At 41.1% G+C, this 16,246-nt stretch overlaps 1 protein-coding gene across 2 annotated transcripts in view; it reads left to right on the top strand.

Moving 5' to 3' along the window:
* The first annotated feature begins 13,812 nt into the window (after positions 1 to 13,812).
* Positions 13,813 to 16,246, top strand: part of Mios (meiosis regulator for oocyte development) — a 45,639-nt gene continuing 43,205 nt past the window's right edge. Inside the window, exons 1-2 of one of the 2 annotated variants that reach the window (XM_045160910.1) lie at positions 13,813 to 13,914; positions 14,995 to 15,090. The gene's annotated coding sequence lies outside the window, so the exon portion shown is untranslated. The remainder of the gene's footprint in view (positions 13,915 to 14,994; positions 15,091 to 16,246) is intronic. The other variant, XM_004656189.3, reaches the window with a different exon arrangement.

Below are 16,246 nucleotides of genomic sequence, written 5' to 3' on the forward strand. Positions count from 1 at the left end.
AGATGGCATATAAACATCTAAAACAAGTGTTCTACATCCTTAACCATCAGAGAAATGCAGATTAAAAATACTTTGAAGCCGGGTGTGGTGGCACACCCCTTTAATCCCAGCACTTGGGAGGCAGAGATAGGAGGATTGTCGTGAGTTTGAGGCCACCCTGAGACTACATAGTGAATTCCAGGTCAGCCTGAGCCAGAGTGAGACCCTGCCTCGAAAAATAAAAAAATAAAAAAAATAAAAATAAATAAAAAAAAAAAACACTTTGAGATTCAATCTCACTCCTGTCAGAATGGCTATCATCAAGAAAACAAATGACAATAAATGTTGGCAAGCATGCAGAAAAAGGGGAACCCTTTGACACTGTTGGTTGGAATGTAGTCTGGTACAGCCATTGTGGAAATCAGTGTGGAGGTTCCTGAGACATTTAAAAGTTGATTTACCGTATGACCCAGCTATTGCACTCCTAGGCATATATACTAGGGATATTTCTCACTACCTTAGAGATACTTTCACAACCATGTTTATTAATAGCTACGAAATGGAAATAACCTAGATGTCCCTCAACAGATGAATGGATAATAAAATGTGACACATTTACACAATGGAGTTCTATTCAGAGGCAAAGAAAAATGAAATTATGAAATTTGCAGGGAAATAGAAGGATCTGGATAGGATTATATTAAGTGATGTATCATAGGCCCAGAAATCCAAATGTTGCATGTTTTCTCTCAAATGTGGATCCTAGTTACAAATCTTTGGAATTGTGTGTGAGTTGGAGTAAAAGTCAGTGGCAAAGGCCAGTAAGCTAGAAAAGGGCTAAAAGGGAAGGAGGAGAGGTGTGGATTAAGGGGATGGTACTGTCTGTCTATATATAAGTAGAAGGACAGATTACTGTGGGTAGACTGGCCTAGGCAAGGTCAGGGGAAGAGACTGAGTAAAAGGAGTGTATGGGAGGATGCAATCAAAATTCAGAATATTGTGAATAAGCCACATGATAACATACTTTTTTGGATAATGGCACACCTAGAAGCCATAGATTGTTAATAGAAAAATTTCAGTGCCAGCAATGGGATACATTCCAGTGAGTTGTTGGCCAGGGAGTTACCTGATATCCCCAAAACATTACAGGCTATTGCAAAGGTCCTTGGTTTCCCACCAAAAGTAGATGATAAGACCCTATTGCTGAAGACCCCACATGACTGGGCTGCAAGGCAACCAAGAAATCAAACTGGAGCTGAGCTGAAAACCTCCTCCTGGTAGACCAGCTGACAGAAAATGAGAAAAAGCTGCACTACATGCAGCCTTATTTTTTTGAGCCAGGCATAGTGGCACATGCCTTTAATCCCAGCACTCAGAAGGCAGAGGTAGAAGGATCATCATGAGTTCAAGGCCACCCTGAGACTACCTACTGAATTATAGGTCAGCCTGGGCTAGAACAAGACCCTACCTCGAAGAAAAAGAAGCTATTTTTTTTTAATCTACTACTTAAACACTTATTACATAATAATGCTGTTATTTATCTATTTGCTCAATTTATATAGTACGTGTAAACTCTCTTCATGGTATGTAGCGTCATCCTCACTACTACCCATATCAGGAGAGTACCTTTCTGCAGACTCTTGCTATCCACAATGGTTAAAATAACTATGATGCAAATGTAACATCACACTTTTATGCAATTAACATTTGTGTATAGTTGAAATGTTTTGTGCAGCATTATATTTTATAATATATTTATTAAATATTTTACGGTTCTATGATAAAAGATTTGCCTAGTATCTAAAGCACCCTGGGTTCAATCCCTAGAAGCACAAATTTTTAGTTGCATAAAACTATTTTGGAGGCTGGGAAATAAGCTACAGTGGATAATGTGCTTGTCATACAAGTGTAAGTACCTGAGTTGGGAGTTCCACACCACACATAAAAGCTTAACGCTATGATAGACTTCTGTACTCCCAACATACCTACAGGGAGATGAGAGGCAGAGATAGGAGAATTTCCCTGAAGATCATGGACCAACTAACCTCGAAAACTAAATAGTGAACAAGAGACCCTGCCTCAAGCATGCTAGAAGGTGAGGACTGACCCAAAAGTTGTCCTCTACTCCCCCCACCCCAAAGAGTTTATCCTTCTGATTATAGTTGGATATTACCAGTTCATTAAAAGAGCAGGGTCCACATTGGGTCATGATATGCAGACATTTCTTCTACCCATAACTGTGGGCTAGCTTCACAATGTATGACCCATATACCTCAACAAGGAGGGGCTGGGGGAAGGGGTAGGACATGGACGAGCCTAACAATGGTACCTACTTGACTATATTCACTGAGTACAAAACTAATTAATAAAAAAAAAATTAAGGGCTGGAGAGATGGCTTAGCAATTAAGCGCTTGCCTGTGACGCCTAAGGACCCCGGTTCGAGGCTCAATTCCCCAGGACCCACGTTAGCCAGATGTACAAGGGGGCACACGCATCTGGAGTTCGTTTGCAGTGGGTGGAAGACCTGGCGCGTCCATTGTCTGTCTCTCTCTATCTGCCTCTCTCTCTCTCTCTCTCTCTGTCACTCTCAAATAAACAAATAAATAAATAATTAAAAAAAAATTAAAATACAGCAGGGGCCACAGTAATCATTACAACACAAGTTTGTTTCTCTCCAGTATTCTAATGGTAGCTGATAGGATTTTCTTTCACACTTGGGTGGAATCACAGACAGGGATCACGAATCTTCAGGTTGGTCTTTGAGTAAAGAGCGATTTCTTTCACATTTCGTGATCAAAACCATCTCACATTCATAATTAAAATATCTACCCCATGTATAGTCCAGTTTGATCTTGAAGACATTTCCTTCCTTAACTCAGACTGCTTCAGGCTAGAAGCATGCAATAGAAAGTAGGACACCAGCAATTTCTCATTTTCCCACTTTTGTGCCTCTCTGTTTTCTCCAGTATCATAAACAGCAGTATCAGGATATTCCCAACAGAATCCATTTACCTGGTTATTGCCTTGATCTGTCTAAAGAAAGCATTCAAGTCCTTTCATGTATTCTTTGGAGACCTATTGTACTCAACAAAATGCTTGCAATTTCTCCTAAGGGACACCTCACTCCTGCCAGAAAGTCCTGCTGGCCCCACCAAGGCTGACTGTCTCATCCTGATGACTCCATCCAGTCTACAGGCAGACTCAAACATCCTCCATGCTGACAAATGCTTGGAGAGAATATTATTCCTAACACACATACCTCTTACTCATTGACCTTTGATATGAGTTGTTCCTAATGCCTTCTCCACCAATAGCATACATTGTTCTTTATCCATCTCTGTATTCCAAGATGCACAGATCAAGCTGTCCTCAGAGAACAGCATCCCACACCTTTCCTAGGAAATTAGTGTAAGCCTCATGGTAAATGGCTTTCTCTAAAAATAAGCCCTCATATGTTTTTCAGTTCCAAGTATTTCACATCCTTTAAGAACGTTGGGTCTTGAGGTAGCAAAACCTTATTCAACTCTAAATAGATGGTAACATCTCACTTTGAAAGACAGAAGTATTCAATCCTTATTGCTCTGTTCTAGTGTAGTGGGGATTTAGCCAAAACTAATGACAATAAATCTCACTTTTAACATTTATTTTTGAGGTAGGGTCTCACTCTAGCCTAAACTGACCTGGAATTTAATATGTAGTCTCAGGTTGGCCTCAAACTCAAAGTGATCCTCCTACTCCTGCCTCCTGAGTACTACACAGGCTCTTTGAACATTCTATTATAAAAAAAAATACATATGTGGATAAATCTTGAAAAGAACACCAAGAAATGAAAATCATTGTGCATAATAGAAATATCTGAATGTTAACACATGCCTCTCAGTATTGTTTTGTATTGTTTTTGAGGCTGGGTTTCATTCTAGCCCAGAATGATCTCTATAACCTGACTAGCCTCCAACTAGTTGTTCTCCAAAGGGCTGGGATTAAAGGTGTGAGCAACCACATCTTTAATGCAGATTTTAATATTATTTTAACAATAATATATTTTTAAAATCCTAATTCAAATGGAAGCATTCATTTGTTCGTATAATTTTTCTTATGTACTTATTATTTTCATTCAGAAACTAATGAGAAGGCCAGGCATGGTGGCCTTTAATCCCAGCACTAGGGAGGCAGAGGTAGGAGGATCACTGTGAGTTCAAGGCCACCCTGAGACTACATAGGGAATTCCAGGTCAGCCTGAGCTAGAGTGAGACAATACCTCGAAAAACCAAAAAAAAAAAAAAAAAATACTAATGAGAGAACTGGACAGATTGCTTAGTGGTTAAGGCACTTGCTTGCAAAGCCAAAGGACCCAGGTTCAATTCCTCCAGACCCATGTAATCCAGGTGCACATGGTGGTGCATGTGTCTGCAGACCCTGACACACCCATTCTCTCTCTCTCTCTCTTAAACAAATAAATAAATAAATAGTCTTTTAAAAAATCTAATGAGGGAAACACTTGTACATATTCCAATCTCACAACATTTACAACAGAACCACAATACAGCAGTACTATACTTTTTATGCACAAAGAGACTAAGAGTCTGTGACAGACATAGCACATGATAAGGAGTTCAGATGAGAAGACATTACTTCGTGTAACAAAAGGCTTTAAGAAGGGGCTGAAGAGATGAATCTTGAGGGGTGGATAGAATTTGACTTTTGTCAGTCTTGAAGATGGGCTTTCTATAAAGAGAGGGGCTGGGGAGATGGCTCAATGGTTAAAGACACTTGCTTAGATGAGAGGAGGAAGAGCAAGAAGACAACTAAAGCTATGTTATGCTGGGCATGGTGGCACATGACTTTAGTCCCAGCATTTAGGAGGGGTATGCTGGCAAATGCCTTTAAACCTAGCACTCAGGAGGCAAAGGTAGGGGGATTGCCGTGACTTCAAGGCCAGCCTGAGACTACAAAGTGAGATGACTGTGTAATGCACCTACTCCGTTAATGGGCTTTCTGCTATCAGACAGCCGTCAGCTGCCAGCCTTCTTTGGGGATATCTTGTTGAGAAAACTGCCTCATTTAAAATCACTGCCTCTTCATGAAGCAGCTCAGGTCAGTGAGATAGTATGATGATATTGGTCCCTGACCTCCCATCAAGACAACTCTGAAGGACCAGTCCAGTTCCCAAGTTTCCCACCGGTTACTTTAGCCCTCTGTTGGTATTGTGTCACAGCTCAGTGTCTCCCTCTGCCCAATCTAGCTTCTACTTCTTACCATCAATAGACATTGATCCAAGAATACTTCCTAAGGAATATCCTACATCCTGACCTCCATCTTGGAATCCAGTTCCAATGAGAAGGCAAGTGCTACACTATGTAAATATTTAAAATGTGTTGAAAATCACATCAGGGGTAACTATGTTGATTTATTATGATTATATAAGGAGCAATTTCAAAATTATATGAAGTACATGGATTTTAAAGAATTATTTTGGTGTATATAAGAAAAAAAATTTAAATACAATGATTGAGATGGGGAGGAAATATGATGAAGAATGGAATTTCAAAGGGGAAAGTGTATGGGGGAGGTATTACCATGGGATATTTTTTATAATTATGGAAAATGTTAATAAAAATTGTGAAAATAAAGCTGGGCGTGGTGGCGCACACCTGTAATCCCAGCACTCGGGAGGCAGAGGTAGGAGGATCACCGTGAGTTCAAGGCCACCCTGAAACTATATATATAGTGAATTCCGGGTCAGCCTAGGCCAGAATGAGACACTACCTCGGGGAAAAAAAAAAATTGTGAAAATAAAAAATTTTTTTTTTTCACTGTTAGGATTGAATTTAGGGCCTTATACATGCTAAGTAAGTGTGCTATCACTGAGCTGCATCCTTAACACAAGAATACATTTTTAAAATTTTTTTTAATTTATTTTTTGAGAAAGAGGTAGAATTGAATTGAATGAATGTACTCCATCTGACTTAGAAGTTTATTAAAATTTATAGTTTAGATTTCCAGCCACCTGGCTAGAGGATATGTCACTGGGGGCAGATCCTAGGGTCCAGCCCTAAGGGGCCAGAAATACATTTTGAGTACTACTATTTTAAAATTTTTTTCCTTGTCAACTTTTGTGGAAAAAAAATTACCTAAGTTATATCACATGTTTTGGGGACATAAATTCAGTTTAGAGCCTACTCAGTATCTAGATAAGAATACATTTGGCTATGAGGTGGACTGATTTTATATTTATGGAAGTACAGAGAATGGGATAAGCCAGCCACAGATCATAGAATGTTCCATTAATAGCTATATTACCATCTGGGACAACTATAAATAAGAAAACTATTCTTCTATTACTATTTTTGTATTTATACTATTTTTGTATTTATTGTATTGTATTATTATATTTATACTATTATATTATATTATATATATTATATTATATATTATATTTATACTATTTTTGTATTTAATCAAAAAAAGAAACCACCCTGGATCATCACAATAAAAATGAAGAAGCTTAAACACTCTATTAGAATCAAAAGTTTATAGTTAAAAAAAAATACTTGGCTGGAGAGATGGCTTAATGGTTAAAGCATTTGCCTGCAAAGCCAAAGGACCCAGGTTTGATTCCCCAGAACCCATGTTAGCCAGATGTACAAAAGGGACGCATGTGTCTGGAGTTCATCTGCAGTGGCTTGAGGCCCTAGCATACCCATTCTCTCGCTCCTTTTCTCTCTGTCCCTCTTTCTGTCAAGTGTGTGTGTGTGTGTGTGTGTGTGTGTGTGTGTGTATGTGTGTATGTATATAAATACAAAAGTTGATCTACAGTAAATCTGTAGGATCCATTGTAAAATGTATGTTCATTCAAGTCAACTAGCATAAACTCAAACCAGTCTATCAAACTCTGATGCAGCTTAATTTTTTCCCACTAAATACAAGGAACTCTCCCCCTCAGTAAATATTTTTGAATACCTATTACCCATTAAGTGCTAAAGGAAGTCCAGACTTCTGAACTGAAAGGATGCTACCTACAAGGAACATGATGGTGTGGAGCTACTCAAGCCAGCTGTTTGCAAGAAGAGTGGACAAAAGTTCCTTACTCATATAAGGAACTTCAAGGGGTAGGGAAGTAGGTGGCAACATGAACAGAAGCAGTTTCACAAAGACTGGGTGAGGAGAAAGGAGTGGTAGAAAATGGCATGACCAGAGAAGGAGTAGAGAAGGATACTGCTTTAAGATTTCTTCAACAACTTTATAGTAAGTAGGTACTCTGTACTGCTCACTGTTTTATTCAATGATTAAGCCGAGAATAGAGCAGATAAAGTTTCGGTATAGTACATGGAAATTAGACTAGGCTAGTATATCAAATAGATCCAAAAATAAGTTTAAAACTTTTTGTTGGCAATTTTGAAACATTTACATAATTTATTTTAATAATACTTTCCTATTACCTTCTGTAGTTTCTCTTCCCTCACTCCCCTCCAGTCATATCCTTCTTTCCAATTAGTCCCTATTTCTACTTTAATATTTTCTTTATTTTTTCCTTTCCTCCTCCATTATTCCTATTGCTATGTTGATGGACCCAATATTGTGCAGGCCTGCTTCAGTTAGCAATAGCTGCTATGGGGTCATGAATACAATAGCCATTTCATGTCCAGAAGATAGCATTCCATAGCACTCTTCCTCATCCTCTGGTTCTTATATACTTTTATCACCCTCTTCTGCAATGTTCTCTGAGACTTGGAGGGGGTCATATATGTGTCTCCCATAGGGCCTATGACCTTCCTTACTATAGGTTTTTAAGGCCCCCAAAACAATACAAACCTTTTCTAATACTCTTAGTGGCTCAACAAATTAGATAGTAAGCCCATGCTTCTGAAGATATCATGTAGTTTAAGTTTCAGAACACTAAGAAATCAAGATGGAACTGAGCTGGAAGCCTCCTTCGAATTAGCTAGCTGTCATAGTACTAGAAAGTGTGAGGAAGGCTTCTGGGGGAGAAAAGTCAACAGTCCTACCCAACATTGGATCCATCATGAGTGAAATACAACTGACCATCCAGCCAAGATGTGCCTACTGATGCAATGGTAGAATGACTGTTATGGGGGAAACCAACTGCTCTCTGACTGGATTTGAGGCCAACTCCATGACAGGGAAAGAACTAAGTTAACTACTCCTTGTGCTATTGTCAGAAGTAAATTATGCTAGGACTTAAGCTAATGAGGTAGTTTGCCTCCCTTAACATATGGCTTCCATTTATAATCTAGATTTCCTTTTGACAATAGGAGAAGAAGTAGATATGAAGAAGCTTCCCCTTTAAGACATAATCCAACTGCACTCACATTTCAATGGTCACAACTTTTTCACAGAGCTGTACCAGGCTAAAAAGAAGAGCAAAGGATATCTCTTTAACTGAGTCACCAAGTGCCCTGATCAATCTTGTAGGCAAAGATATGTTCTTTTGCTGAAAAGAAAAAATAAGTAGGACAAAAGTGGTGTTTCACAACTGCAATCCCAGCACTTAGGAAGTAGAAGGATCATGTATTCAAGATCAGTTTGGGAAATATAGCCAGACACTATCTCACGAAAAAATAAATAAAAGAGAGAAGAGGAAAGGAAGAGGAGAAGGGGGTAGAGAAAAGAGAAAGAAAACTGGATATGTTGCAGCATATATTCTAATGGAGGATAGATAAAGGCAAGTCAAGAGATGGCTGTGTGTATGAAGTCACATGTAGTCTCTGACAAGTGATCAGAGTCTTGAACTTAAAGAGAGTATGATTCATGCATGTTTGTGGTTAAAGAGCTTTGCAGGCAGAGGGCCAAGCACAGCACATCCAGCAACCAGCCCTATTGCCCTATTCAAGGAGCAGCCAGCTCATAGGCACCAAAGATAAACAAGAGTCTGGTGATATGGAATCAAATGAAGCAAATATTTCATGGGAAGAAAGTAGTCAAGAGTGTCAAACCCAATGTATGAAGACTTGGCCATTGGAACATGATAAAAGAAGGTCATTGGTGACCTTGACAAATGACACAGTAGCTATGAATGACTGAGCAAATTCCAAGGAGACATGAGAAATGGTAGAGAGAAAGTGTCATCCTATCCTTTTCTTTTAAAAAAAAAGTTATTTATTTATTTATGGGATAGAAAAAAATGACACAGAGAGAGAGAATATGAGTGTACCAGGGCCTCCAGCCACTGCAAACAAAATCCAGATGCATGCACCACTTTGTGCATCTGTCTTATATGGGTAATGGGAACTTGATCCCAGTCTCGAGGCTTTGCAGGAAAGTACTTTAACCACGGATCAATCTCTCCAGTCTTGATCCCATCTTTTGAAGAGAAAGTGGGAGTGACTTGAAGATGAGAAGGTCAAGAGCAATTTAAAATGAGAGGCTGAAAATCTCTGAGAGAAGAGAAAATTGATGTTTACAGTTCTCCCCAAAGAAGAAACATATGGAGTCCCTCCATATTTTAGCTGGAAGACAAATATGGGAGTGAATGAACAGGAAACAGTGGAAAGATGTGGGGATTCCTACATAATAATTTTGATTTTTCTTTCTAAAGTAGAAGGCAAAGTCATCCTCTGAACTTTAGGGGAGTTTTTCTCAGCTACAAATGACTGAAGTTGATAAGTCATCTGAGGTGCTGTGTGGGGATATATGACCTAAAATAGAACCACTGAAAAGATCAGCAATATGGTGTTGAAGTGAAGAATCTTGCCTAGGCATAGTGGTGCATGCCTTTAGTCTTAGCACTTGGGAGGTAGAGGTAGGAGGATGGCTGTGAATTTGAGGCCAGCCTGAGATGACAGAGTGAATTCCAGTCTTGGCTACAGCAAGACCATACCTTGAGAAAAAAGAAAAGATTTTTATGGCTTATGGAATCTTTCCATAGTTATGTATTCCCCATACTCATCTTCTTACCACAATCTGTCTGGAAGACCATCAGGGCTAAGCTCAGTGTTGAAGTTACATTCATGTTGCTTGGCAAAGCACCAGTCCAAAGCTTTTGGAAGGAAATGGTTTATTTTGGCTTACATATTCAAAAGGAAACTCCATAATGGTACATGAAAACATGGCATAAACGGAGACTGGCCAACATCAGGTGGGTGAGCCAAACACTAGCAAGGCTATAACACTTATAAGCCTGCCCTAACAACACACTTTCTCTATCAAGGGCCTAGTTCCCAAATTGATACCAACTTGAGATCAAGCATTCAAAACATAAGTTTATGAGGAATCCTATCTCAAACCACCACACTCAGTGTACTGTTTAGATTAGTCTAAGACTACCCAGCATCAGCCTGTAGAAAGAGCCCAGCTTACTGGCCATTTATGTGTCAGGCTTGTAACAGCTGTGGTGGTATCACTCAGTTATAGGAACCACTTATTTAATCATCAAGTTCTGTTTATCTCATCCTCTAAATTACCCTCCAGGAGACTCCTCTCCATACCACAAAGAGTGCTGCCTCTCAGTGTCCATCTCTCCCAACACCCACTCTTCCTGAGCAACCAACATACACGAAACAGGATCTACAGCTCACTTCTCATATGATAAAGGAACAGACCCAATATGGATGGCATCACTTGGAGAATGGACAAGTGTTGCTACCCCAAGCTCTACGACAAAGACTGGCTAAACAAGTACATGAAGGAACTCATTTAGGATACAACAGCTTGCCAAACTAATAAGGAAAAAGTTTTTCTTCCCTGGTATGGACTCAGTCATCAAAGATATCACCACCTGCTATCAGACCTGTCAATAGACAAATGCCTCCTCTAGTAAGGTACCATCAATGGGGATGGGGGAAAGGGAAACTGAGCCAGGTAGATATTGGGAAGTATATTTCACAGAGGTAAAGCCAGGCCAATATAGATATACCTTCTTGTTTACATTGATATCTTTTCCAACAAGTCTGGGACAGCCCAAATAGAGACTAAGAAATTGTTAGAGGAGATAATTCCCTGTTATAGGTTGCCTCTCAGGATAGGATCAGATAATGACCCTGCCTTTGTGTAAAAAAATCACTAGAGAATTGACCAAAACAGTAGGGCTTAATTGGAAACTATATTGTGCCTATCATCCCCAAAGTTCAGGACAGGTTAAAAAAAAAAAAAAGAAAAAAGAATAGGACCCTAAAGGAGACTTTAAGTTAACCCTGGAGACTGGCAAAGGTGGGTGGGACTCCTTTGCTTTGCCCTGTTAAGGGCCAGGTGCACCCATTATGTACAAAAAATAATAATATTCCATTTAAAATTATGTATGGAACCAGCCCCCCATCCTGACCTTGAACAGACAACACAAACAGATAACTGACTTTACTAATGAAAGTCTTCTTCATTCTCTCCAAGCCTTTCAAAGAATCTAGGAGTCCATTGTTACCACAGTCAAGGCTGCTTTTCAGACACACCTTATTTGCCCCCATCCCTTTCAGGCCAGTGACAGAATTTGGATCAAGAGACACTGTACTGAGATGTTGGACCCCTGCTAGAAGCCCCCCCCCCCCCACCCGCACCAAGTCGTTCCAACCCCACCAATGGCCATGAAAGTGGAGGGGACAAAATAGAAGAGGATTACAGTTACTTTTTATAAAACAAGGGGGCCTATGTATGGGTTTAGGTGAAACTTGTTGCTTTTATGTCAGTCAGGAATAATATGAAATACACTGGCCTTAGTTAGAGAGAATCTCAAGGAAAGGACTTCAGAAATGAGCCACTAATAATTGGTTTCAGTTTGTGTTTAGTTGGTCACCGTGGCTAACCACCCTGTCTCTTCTATTGCTGGTCCTCTGATGCTACTGCTCTTAAGCCTTACCATAGGACCCTGTATTATTAATACTCTAAGTAAATCTATAAAAAAATAGAATAAATTCTGTTAAACTCATGGTATTGCAGACACAAGATACCCACTTAGATAAAAACACCCTAGACACTGTTTTTCATGAGTCAAGGATTTGACTTAGTGCCATATCAGAGGGAGAAATGAAAAATGGAATGCAGAGGGACACAGTACAACTGGTTAAACATTCTCCTGTGCAGCCCTTGCCTTTAGGAACACAGAATGAAGATCACTACCCAAGTTGATATTCCTGACAGATGAAGGAAAAGTTTCAGGAACAATTAGCACAGGCCTTATTTCAAAATACAGGTATTTTCCTGTTATGTACTCCATAAAAAATGTGTGCAATGTACCAGGACCTTTTTGTTTTTAAATACCTTTGTGATTACATAGCATAGAATGTTGGTCTTTGAACCTTTGTTTTGGAGGAATGGACACGAACTTGGTGCTTGCAACTGAAGATGCCTTCTGGAGTGGTAAACCAAGTTTTATGGACTAATCTGATGAGAGTTCGAGAATGCTAAGTGCAGACAGTATTGAACTTTGAGGCTCTGCTTAGGAGCTTTCTAAGGGGAAGGCAAGACTACTGTGCCTGGTCTGGGAGTTCATTTCAATGAACCTGAAGCTGTTGCTACAAGAGGTAATCTAAATCTGTGTCCTGGAGTCCATGGTCACTTACATTCGGCTCCAGAACAAACTTTCCCTTTTTCCTTTTGAAGTAAGAGCAGTGTTTGGGGAGTTATCACCCTCCTTTTCAGGTCTAGGTGACTTTTGTCTACCAAGTTTCCCTGCCTGCCTCCCTTCCCTTTCTTAGCTAATTATATAGTTAGCCTTTTTGTGGTCTTGATACAGTTAGGGTGATTGCACCCTGAAAGTAAAGGCAGGGATGTCCTTTAAGCCTGCCCTTGCAACCTCCACTTTGCAAGTGATCAGAGAATGGTCTGACTTATCTCTGGCCTAAAAGGAGTTCCTTAGATCTGTTTTTCCACAAACCTGGGCTCCTTCTTGGAGGGAGGTCCCCTTTCCTAGAATTTAAATCTAATCCTGACATTGTGGTTGGTCAAGCTCAGTCCCCAGAACCTGGTGTCTTGGCTGCCCTCTTCCTGAGCCAGTCCCTAGCCCAAACCAATCAACTTTCACTCAGGCCTACCTAAGCCTGAAGGTGAAACCTACCACAGTAAGGTTATAAATAGATGCATACCTGGGACACAAGCTCTCTTGGCTGGTTCCTGAACTTTCTAGTAAGCTTCCCTCTTAGCTTGAGGCACAGAGGAGAAGAGACACCCCAACCCTTACTCCCACATAGGCGCTCTACCTCCTCTGGCCCTCCACATGGAGGGAGCTCTCTGCATTTTCTTTCTTTCACTTAATCTAATAAAGTCTCTGTAAACCTTACCCTTTGTTCTGTGGATTTTAATTCTTTAAATTCATAAGACAAGAATCCGGGATACCCTAAATATGGTGGTGACTTGGCATATTGGTGTATTGTTATGCCTCAAAATTCCCATTTCAGACTCATCTTAGTGGTCTTCTGAAAGCATTGCTGATGGTCCCCCTTCCACTGAGCGGTTGGATGTCGTGGGTAGTGTTGTATTATCATTAAAGGGTCATCGCTCTACATAAACCTGTTCCTACAGAAATCATGTCTTCTTACTCATTCCTGCCTCTCAGCGTTCCAGCATGGTCTTGGTGCATAGGAAATGATCAAGACTTGTTTGTGGAGTGACTAAATCATGAGCTCTACACCCTACATTTCCTACTACAACTTCCGGCAGAAACATTTCAAAGGAAATTAAGATCCATTCTACTAGTAAGACAACACAAACTGTCACAGGAGGTCATTTGGCTTCTAGGAGCGGCCCGAGGGGCGGAGCCTGCGAGCTGGTGCGTCCAGGCGGGGGCGGGACCTTCCCTGGCTGAGGCCCCGCCCCGGGCGCGTGGACTCGCAGCGGGCAGCTCCCGGCCGAGGCGGAGGCGCGCTCCTTGCTGTGGTCGTGGGTCCCGGCCCGCGCCCGCCGCCATCTTGCCCACGTCCCCGCGCCCGCGGCGGGAGGGGCGGTGTCCAGGCCGGAAGCGGCTGTGTGGCAGCACGCCGGCGCTTCAGGTCGGTGAGTGCGGCCCGGGCAGTGTTTGTCTCGCCCGGAGCCTGGATCCTCCGCGAGGGCCGTGGCTAGCCCGGGGGAGAGAAGGCCGCGGGTCGAGGGCACTCGTCGGGATGGCAGCCGCGGCCGGTCTTGGCGGCAGCCTGCGGACGTTGTTCCTTTCGCTCTGTCCCCGCGGCCCGCGTGCTCACCTCCCTCGGTTCCCCCCCAGGCCGTGTGTCCACCTCCCTTGGTTCCTCCTGCCCCCGGGCGGACGCGTATCCATCTCCCTGGGATCCCCAGGCCGCGTGTCCACCTCCCTGGGCCCACCCAGTCCGCATCTCCCACCCCCAGCTTCCCCGAGGCGGGGTTGTGCACAGCTGAGTCCTTTTCTGGAGTCTGAGCGTGGGAGTCTACCTTGGGTTTCTGGTTTACCCGGAAGAGCCACATGCCCCTGTTCCACCTGTACCATTAACTACTTGTTAAAGGGTCTGTCACCTCTAGAGCTCTGTTTCCTTCTGATACGAATAATGCGGATTCCTGAGCATGAATAAAGCTTTTGCTTTGCCAGATTGCTTAGTACATGACTACCTTCGCAGACCTTTGGCATAAGTTATTTTAAGGAAAATCTAGTTGTGTGTATTGCATCTTCTTGAAGATGGCAAGACTGCACATTTCTTGAAACTGCCACCTTATACTGTAATTTGGCCAAAAAAAAAAAAAAGTAGATGACAATACAAAAGCATGTGATTGTATACCTTTGTGTTAGAGTGGGTTGGACTCGGATAATATATACTGTAGGGTTTTGCTTAGTAGTTTTTATATTGAAACATTTCAAACTCTTCTAGGATGGGTTTGATAAGATATTGTTATTATTTTATTTTATTTTGGTTTTTCAAGGTAGGGTCTCATTGTAGCTCAGGGTGACCTGGTGTACACTAGGTAGTCTCAGGGTGGCCTTGAGCTCACAGGGATCCTCCTACCTCTGCCTCCCAAGGGCTGGGATTAAAGGCATGCGTCACCACACCCGGCTGATAAGATATAATTTTAATTTTTTTTTAAATGTGGTTGCTAGATGTGGTGGCTAACTATTTTTTGGATAGTGTTGTTACAGATGTTCCAGTAATGAACAGACTCAACCTCACTTGCATTTGCTGAGAAACCGTTGAAGGGGGAAGTGAGCACTTGTTAAATTTAAGGTGAGGACCTAAATATAACTTATAATTATATCAGACCCCACTCCTTACCCATCAATTCAGCATTTGAAGCATAAACTTACAGGGTGGTTTGAAAGGATCATAAGTTATATAAACATCTGTGTAAAGAAAAGAGTTCATCATCTTTACCACAACTGTGTAAGATGGAAATGATACACATTCTATCTTGGTTTTATTGTCTTGAGGCATTATGAGACTAGGGTCTAAGTTAGTGAGTGGCTGAAGAATTTCATAGTCTTGGTTTTGCTCTCTATCACATTCATAGTTAGGTGTGTTAATGAACATGGACCCATCTATATGTATATTAGATTTCTTAACTGAATGGTTATAGGCACAATTTTACATAGCCACCTTCATAATGTACAGCCTGTGCAATAGCATGGGACCCAACATTTAGAATAGCTAGCCCTTAGTTAAAGCTCTACTGTTACTGTCTTGATATTATTACTATTTTTCATGCAGAATTCTTGAATTTTCATTTTGTAAATTACATAGCAATTGTATGAGATATTGTAATAAGAGTTTGTAGGTGGTAACATAAGTGTTTTTCATGTAGCATCAGAACAGATGTTGATTGATTCTTCATTGAGAGTCATATAAATCAAAGAATGTTAAAATTGCAGTAACACTTTCTCTTGCATTTTTTTTATTTTTTAAAATTGTTTATGAAAGAGAAGTGGGCACATAGACAGAATGGGTACATCAGGGCCTTTAACCACTGCAAATAAATTCCATCTCTCCAGCCCCATAATATATTTTTTAAAAAGGATTATCATTGGTAGCTGGAGAAATGGCTCACTGGTTAAAGCCCTTTCTTGCAAAGCTTGTCAACTAGGGTTTGAATCTCTAGCATCCACATAAAAGTGATGCATGTATATGGCGTTTTATTTGCAGCGACAAGAGACCTTATCATGTCCCCTCATCAGAAACACATATATTTAAAAATAAAAATATAACTGAGGGCTGGAGAGATGGCTTAGTGGTTAAGATGCTTGCAAAGCCTAAGGTCCCAAGTTTAATTCCCCAGTACCCATGTAAGCCAGATGCACCAGGTGGCACATACACCTGGAGTTTGTTTGTAGCAACTGGAGGCCCTGCCATGCCCATTCTTTGTATCTGCCCCCACCCCCATCTCTCT

This window comes from Jaculus jaculus, chromosome 10, assembly GCF_020740685.1.
Source record: "Jaculus jaculus isolate mJacJac1 chromosome 10, mJacJac1.mat.Y.cur, whole genome shotgun sequence".
Taxonomy (NCBI): domain Eukaryota; kingdom Metazoa; phylum Chordata; class Mammalia; order Rodentia; family Dipodidae; genus Jaculus; species Jaculus jaculus.